Genomic DNA, 7,251 nt, shown 5'->3' with positions numbered 1-7,251 from the left:
CCAAGTTTGTGTCTGGGTCAGGATCTCGGTCAAGATCTAGGTCCAGCATTTCGATCCCAGTTTGGGTCTCGGTTCGAGTCCAAGTTCATATTTGGATCCCTATCTAGGTCCAAGTAAGTGTTTGGGATCGGGTCCCATATTTAGGTCCACGTCCGGGTCTCTGTGCCGGTCTGGCTACACGATCGTGTCCTGGCCCGAGTTCCAGTGTCAGTTTTGGTGTGAGGCTAGGTCTGTGTTTGGTACTAGGTCTGGGTCCGGGTCCAATTTCAGTTATGATTCCATATCCAAGTCCTAGTTCCAGTCCCAATGAAGTTCCGGTTTTGGTTCTAATTTTGGGTCACAGGGTACGGGTTCGAGTCCACTTTAGGGTTTGAGACTTGGTTCTGGTACGGGTGTGGGTTCGGGACCTTGCCAGGGTTCGGGTCTAGGGCTGGGTCCCAAATCCAACCACCGACTACGGGTTTTGTCCAAGCCCTGTGTCCAAATCCGAATCCCACTCTCAGGTCGCAATTTGGTTCCATTTCTTGTGTCGTGTCACGAGCTAGGTCTTAGGTTCAAGTTCGGGTCTTGGTCGGGTACTAGGTCCCGGTGCTAGTTTTGTTTCCCAGGTCCCTATCTGATTCTGGGTGCAGGTCCCGGTTATTGTGTGGGTTTGGGTCCCGATCTAGGATCGTGTTCGAGTCCTAGTCTCGGTTTGGGTTTAGGTCTCTGTCTGGGTTTTGATCTGGGTTCACTACTACAATTTAGCCTTTTAGTGACACTATTTAGTGACATGCACAAAAGTGCGGGTCACTAAATAGATAGGAGTGATTTTTAGTGACATGCACAATTAGACTCTAAATGTTTAGTGTTAGTCTCCTGCAATGTGTGTCACTGAAAATATGGAGTGTCACTAAAGATTAAAATCTATTTTTTTTTATTTTTATTAATTTGAAAAATTAAGACTTATAGTGACACGCCAAGCGTGAGTGGATAAATATGCCCTGACACACCTAGCGCGTCACTATATCAATACCGTAATTTTTTTTTTAAAAAAAATACAGCTGTAATTTAAAATAAATAAAAAATAATAATATTATCAAACCCCAATTAAAATACAATCTGAAAAAAAAAAGTAATTTATATAATTATCACCTCTCTCTCTCTCTGCTCAAACAATCAATCCACAACATAAAAAAAAAAAAAGAAAACCCTAACTTTCTCTTCTAATTTATCTCGCCTCTCTCTCTCTCTCCGTAGCCGCCGCATCTCCCGGCCGGCTCCGGTGACCTCGCCCACATGTCCTTCTTTTCTCTTTCTTCCTCTCCGATGGCCTAGACATATGGAGCACCTCTCTCTCTCTCTGCCCAGATGCGCGACCTGCGCATCGCCTCTCTCTCTGTGCCCAGATGCGCAACCTGACCGATTTTTATGGTACTGATTCAGTTGGATTGCGCATTAAGAAGCAGAAATGGCTAGTTTCAGACTGCCCAGTTGGATTGATTTTAAATGTCCAATATCGATCCCCTTTACAACTCGAGTATGCTTCTCCAAAGGTACAACTGATGCAATTTGATTTAAATGGGTTTATTTGCTAATTTATGCATAGAATCTGAGTCACCATTGATTTATTATTTATTACATCTAAGTTTATTTTATGAATGAGCAAGTTTACTCAAGTCGATCAACAAGTAAAATGTGAAAAGGAGCAGAAATCGCAGCTGTGGTTTAATGAATTTCTACTTTGGTTTCACACTCCTTTTTCGTTAAGATTTAAATTGTCCTCAACGAAAAGTGACAGAGAGGGTATTCACCTTGAGATTTAGTATATAAAAGAAACATATCTTCCCATTTATATTAAAATCTAAAATGTTGAGAGTTATAATTTTAATTGAGTAGTGGTGGGATTCACACTTGCTTTTGAATTTGTATGTTTAGATCAATTGCTTAGAATTGGACTCTGTTTTCCTAGGCCTTATTATGCTGGTTGAAGGTATATGTGGTCCAACATATCAACGTCTGACATGTTGATTAGAAATTAGAACTGAAATTACTCAGTTGCATTACCCTTTTAGTCAAAAAGAAAGAAAAAGATGCAATTTGATTTAAATGGGTTTATCTGCTAAAGAAAAAGATGCAATTTGATTTAAATAGGTTTATTGCTAATTTCTTTCTGCTTTGTTTTGTTGGATTTGATTTTGTTTGAAACAAGATGCATGGCCTTTTTAGTTCTAATGTTCTGTCCAGAAATAGAATATTGTTTGTGTTTTTTTTTTTTTTGGTTACAATTTATGTTTATACATACTGTGATTAACTCATATTTTTCTTTGCAAGCTGACAGTGATGGAGGCGATTTAAGGTTTCTGATAGTTCGTGGTTCTGGCTGGGATTGAAGAGGCAATGTTTGGATTTAATAATTTTATTTGTTTTTTCTTGTTGTATTGTTCATACTTTCTGGATTTGTAGTCATATTTTTTTTTTTTACTGTTATTGTATTTTGTTTATGTATTTTATTTAAATTATACTTTGTATTTTTTTAATCACTTATTCTATATTACTGCTATTAATTATAATATAATTATTTTAAATCTGAATGTATTTATATAATTTGTAATATTAATTGATAATTATACCTATTTAAATTCTTAATACAATCAAATTAAATATTATTTTTTTAGAAAAATATTTAATATAGTGGCACTTTTTGTGTGTCACTATATCTCTAATAATATTAATAAAAAAGAAAAAAAAAGATATAGTGACACTTTATGTGTGTGGCTGTTAGCTTTTCAGTCTGGCAAAACCTGACCCTATACGTCTATAGTGACACGCAAAAAATGAATGCAAAAGGTTTCAGTGACACGTGTGAAGTGTCACTAAAAATTGTCTTTCCAGTCACCCTCATTAGTGACGCGCGTTGAAGTGTCACTATACACTTTTAGAGTTACTCAATGTGTGTCACTAAAACCCGATTTTCTAGTAGTGGTTTGGGTTTTGGTTTAGGTCCTGGTCCTGGTCCAAGTCCCTGTTCGGTTCTTGTTCCATTTACGATTCTTAGTTCGAGTTTGAGTTAGAGTTCGGGCTGGAGTTCGAGTCCTGGTCTGAGTTTGGGTTCGGTTCCGGATTTCAGTGAAGGTCCAGATCAGGCTCCGGGTGTGGGTGCGAGTCCCAAGTTCCAATACTGATCTGAGTCTGGATTCAGTTCTGGGGCTAAGTCCTTGGTTTTAATCCTTGTCTGTGTTCGAGTTTGGGTCCAGGTCCGGGTCTGGGTCTAGCTTTGGGTCTGATTCTACGTGTGGGTTTGAGTTCGGGTCCAAGTCTGTGTACGGGTTTGTGTCAAGGTGTGGACCCCAATCTTGGTTTTAGTTCGGGTCGAGGTCCAAGTCGGGGTCCAGAGTGCGGGCCAAAGTTTGGGTCTGGGTGAGGATCTCGGTCTAGATCTAGGTCCAGCATTTCGATCCCAGTCTGGGTCTTTGTCCGAGTCTAGGTTTGTATCCGAATCCCTATCTAGGTACAAGACTGTGTTTGGGATCGTGTCCCAGATTTAGGTGCAGGTCTAGGTCTCAGTTCTGGTCTGGGTACACGACCGTGTCCAGGCCCGAGTTCCACTCTTAGTTTGGGTCTGAGGCTAGGTCTGTGTTCGGTTCTAGGTTTGGGTCCGGGTTCTGGTCACGGTCCTAGTCTTGTTCTAGAGTCCTGGTTCGGCGATTCTTGTTAAGGTTCTAATTTTGGGTTTCAGGTCTAGGTCTGGGTTCGGGTTTGGTTCTTCGTTTGGGTTCTGGTCCATGTCTGAGTCCCAGATCTAGACACCCACTACTGGTCTGTTCCAGGCCCCGTTACCCGAATCTCGAGTCAAGATCTGGATCACTTTCCCGGGTCTCGGTCTGGTTCTGGTTCAGGTCCCAGGTCCCATTTCTGAGTTTAGGTTTGGGATCCAGACTGGGGTGCGGTTCAAGATCTCGACCCTAGTTCTGTGTGCCTAGTCTAGTTCCATGATTGGGTCTGAGTTCAAGTTCGGGTTCGGGTCTCGAGTCCAGGTTTGGGTTGGGATCCGGGTGTGGCTCCAAATTCGGGTCTAGGTCTGATTTTGAGTTCGGGTCCTGGTCTAGTTACGGTTATGGATTTAGGTCCGATTTCAGTTATGATTCCAAGTCCAAGTCCTAGTTCCAGTCCTGGTGAACTTAAGGTTTTGGTTCCAATTTGGGGTCACACGGTACGGGTTTGGGTCCACTTTTGGGTTTGGGACTGGGTTCAGGTCCGGGTGTGGGTTCGGGTCCTTGTCAGGGTTCGGGTCTTGGACTGGGTCCCAAATCCAAACACAGACTACGGGTTTTGTCCATGCCCTGGGTCCAAATCGGGATCCTAATCTCGGGTCGCAGTCTGTTTCCATTTTTGGTGCTGGGTCACGACCTGGGTCCTAGGTTCAAGTTTGGGTCTGGGTCGGGTACTATGTCCTGATCCTAGTTCTATTTCCCAGGTCCCTATCCTAATTTTGGGCACATGTCCCAGTTATTGTGTGGGTTTTTGTCTCGGTCTAGGTTCGGGTTCGAGTCCTAGTCTCGGTTCGGGTTTAGGTCTCTGTCTGGCTTTTGATCAGGGTTCGGGTTCTGGTTTAGGTCCTGGTCGTTGTCCTAGTCCTAGTTCGGTTCTATTTCCATTTGCGATTTTGAGTTCGAGTTTGGCTTTGAGTTCGGGTCGGAGTTCGAGTCCTAGTCTGAGTTTCGGTTCGGGTCTGCATTTTAGTCTAGGTCCAGATCAGGCTCCGGGTGTGGGTTCACGTCCTGGGTCTTTGTCTAGGTTGTGTGCGAGTCCCAAGTTAAAATTCTTTATTTAATTAAAAAACAAGAAAAATGCAAATAGTTTGTCTAGAAATAATATCTAAAACTAAAAGTGTTTTTCTTAAAATTAACTTTAAAATATTAAAATGAAAATAAATTTCATATATTTTAAAAGTTAATTATGTTGCTAATCAATTTTATTAGGTTAAACTAATTTAATTAACCTAGCACAGTTATTCAAATCAGGCAAATGGGCCTTCACAATTGGGGTAGTTCATGTGAGGGGGAGCTAGGTTCAGTATGTCGTACCCACTTCTATTGGCCCCCAACTCTCACACAAGGCCTAAAAGAGAGGAATTTAACCTTAAAATAAATAACTATTATTAATTAAATAGGTCCAAAAACTAAGTGGACCTAAATAAAATCTATCATGGTGTGACATTTTATTTAGCAACAACCTATATGCATCTATATAATAAAATAAACATATAGGCTCACACAGGCACACATTTTAGAAATTAATAAAATAATATTTAAAATTAAACCTACAATTTCGAAAAATTAGGTTTCAACTAACCTAAATTTCATTTCAAAATTTGCTAACTACTTTAAAAATTAATGTTATTTTATAAATTAAATATTCAATAAAAATAAAAAAAGATAAATAAATATCTTTTTCAGATTTTATGATTTATTTTAAATAAATTAAATAACAAAATTTAAAAGTTAGCAAAATATCTTACTTCTATTTGAAATTACATGATTATAGTTATCTTATTTTAAATTTAAATAAGGTCAAATTATTTAAAAAAAATTAATTTAAAAAATTTAATATCTGACCTTAAATTTAAAAATAAGATAAGAATAATCAAATTTAAAAAATAAGATAGATAATTAAGCAAAAAAGATAGATATTTACTATTTTCAAATTCAAATTACACTAATATCATGAATTAAATTAAAAAAAAATTAATTAATTTAATTATGATATTTAGAATTGAAATAGGAATAGTAAATGTCTAAATACAAAACTACACAAAAAATCGGAAGTTAAATCCATGAAATAGCATGAAAAATCGAAAAAAAATGAAAAAAAATGCGAGCTGTACGGACAGTATGCTGAGCATACTGCCCGCGCGCGCATGGGGAGTGCATAGCCGAGGTCCCTCGGCGCAGGAGGTTGCACGCAGCATGTTCTGCGCGCGCAGGGAGGAGATTCAGACAAGCGCTCGGTCGAGCACTGTGTGAGGGTGTCACCCTCGTCCGCGCGCGTGGCCCTGTTGCACGACCCTAATTTTTTTCCGAAACTTCAAAAAATCTAATTCAAATTCAATCGAAATTGAGTTCTACAAAAAAGTAAATTGCTTAATTTTTTCCATACTATCCAATAAAATTAATTCCAGAAACAGAATTTCAATTATTTTTCACGAAAATTCACAAACATCAATCAATCATCATATAACACTCAACACAACATGAAACCATCCAAATAACAAAAAATCGCTTTAAAGTCCAAATTTCTTGCCAGCAAATCAATTACCATGGCTCTGATACTAGTTGTTGGAATTTATATTACCAGGATCTTAGATCTACTCACAAGTATGTTTTTTAACACCCTAAATATGAACTTTCTAAAACGATAAATAAACACATATAAAGTTAAGAAAACCTTACATTGATGCAGCGAAATTAATGTCTCCTTCCACTCAGATCTCTAACCCTTGTATTCTTTCTGTGGTAGAGTATTATTAAGATCTGAGCCCGAATGTCCTTCTCTTTATGTGTGATCCTTCACAGTCTTCCAATCTATGATTGAGGTACCACTTGCTGTGTGTGGGCACTACTCTATCACTCAGGGTTTCGAAATTTAGAAGAAGAAAAGAGAGAGGGTTGATTTCGGCTATAGAGAGAAAGGGAAGGCTCAGTTTTCTGAAGAAAGAATTTTTAGACAGAAAAGGTTATTGAAAACTTGTTAAAACTTATGATTTGACTGAGCCATCACTTTCTATTTATAGGCAACTACTAGGTTTAGGTTAGTAATTATTTGGCATTAAAATAATGAAAATATCAATTTGAAAAACCTATCCAAGTGGCCGGCCATGGTGTGTAATGGGCCTTACTTGGATTTTGCAGTTTTCACAAATTTTATTTATATTTTCTCAAAAATGCCAATTTTCCAATTCTAACCATTTAAATGCCAAAACTAATTATTTAATAACTAAAATAGATTATTAAATAATATTTTCATTTAATTTAATTATTAATTAGACATATAAAGTCTATTAATAAATAAATAAACCTAGAATCTCTTTTCTTTACAATTTCGCCCCTACTTAGTGAAAATTCAGAAATTAGACATAGTCTAACTTTAGAATGATAATTGATTAATCACAAATCAATTATTGAGTCTTACAAGTAGTATAGTCTCAACTAGAATGGGGACCATGGATCTATATGCTGAGCATCCAATAAGTGAACCGAATTTACTAAGTAA

General features: G+C 37.9%; 1 long non-coding RNA gene across 1 annotated transcript; it reads left to right on the top strand.

The window, feature by feature from the left end:
• The first annotated feature begins 1,338 nt into the window (after nucleotides 1-1,338).
• LOC133034946 (uncharacterized) lies at nucleotides 1,339-2,577 on the top strand. The gene is made up of 2 exons (XR_009686247.1): nucleotides 1,339-1,535; nucleotides 2,321-2,577. It is a non-coding gene; the product is annotated as an uncharacterized LOC133034946 (long non-coding RNA).
• Nucleotides 2,578-7,251: the final 4,674 nt, after the last annotated feature.

The sequence above is a fragment of the Cannabis sativa genome, chromosome 2 (assembly GCF_029168945.1).
Source record: "Cannabis sativa cultivar Pink pepper isolate KNU-18-1 chromosome 2, ASM2916894v1, whole genome shotgun sequence".
Taxonomy (NCBI): Eukaryota; Viridiplantae; Streptophyta; class Magnoliopsida; order Rosales; family Cannabaceae; genus Cannabis; species Cannabis sativa.
Note: the sequence above shows the minus strand (reverse complement) of the source record. Positions and strands in the feature narration are given on the sequence as shown.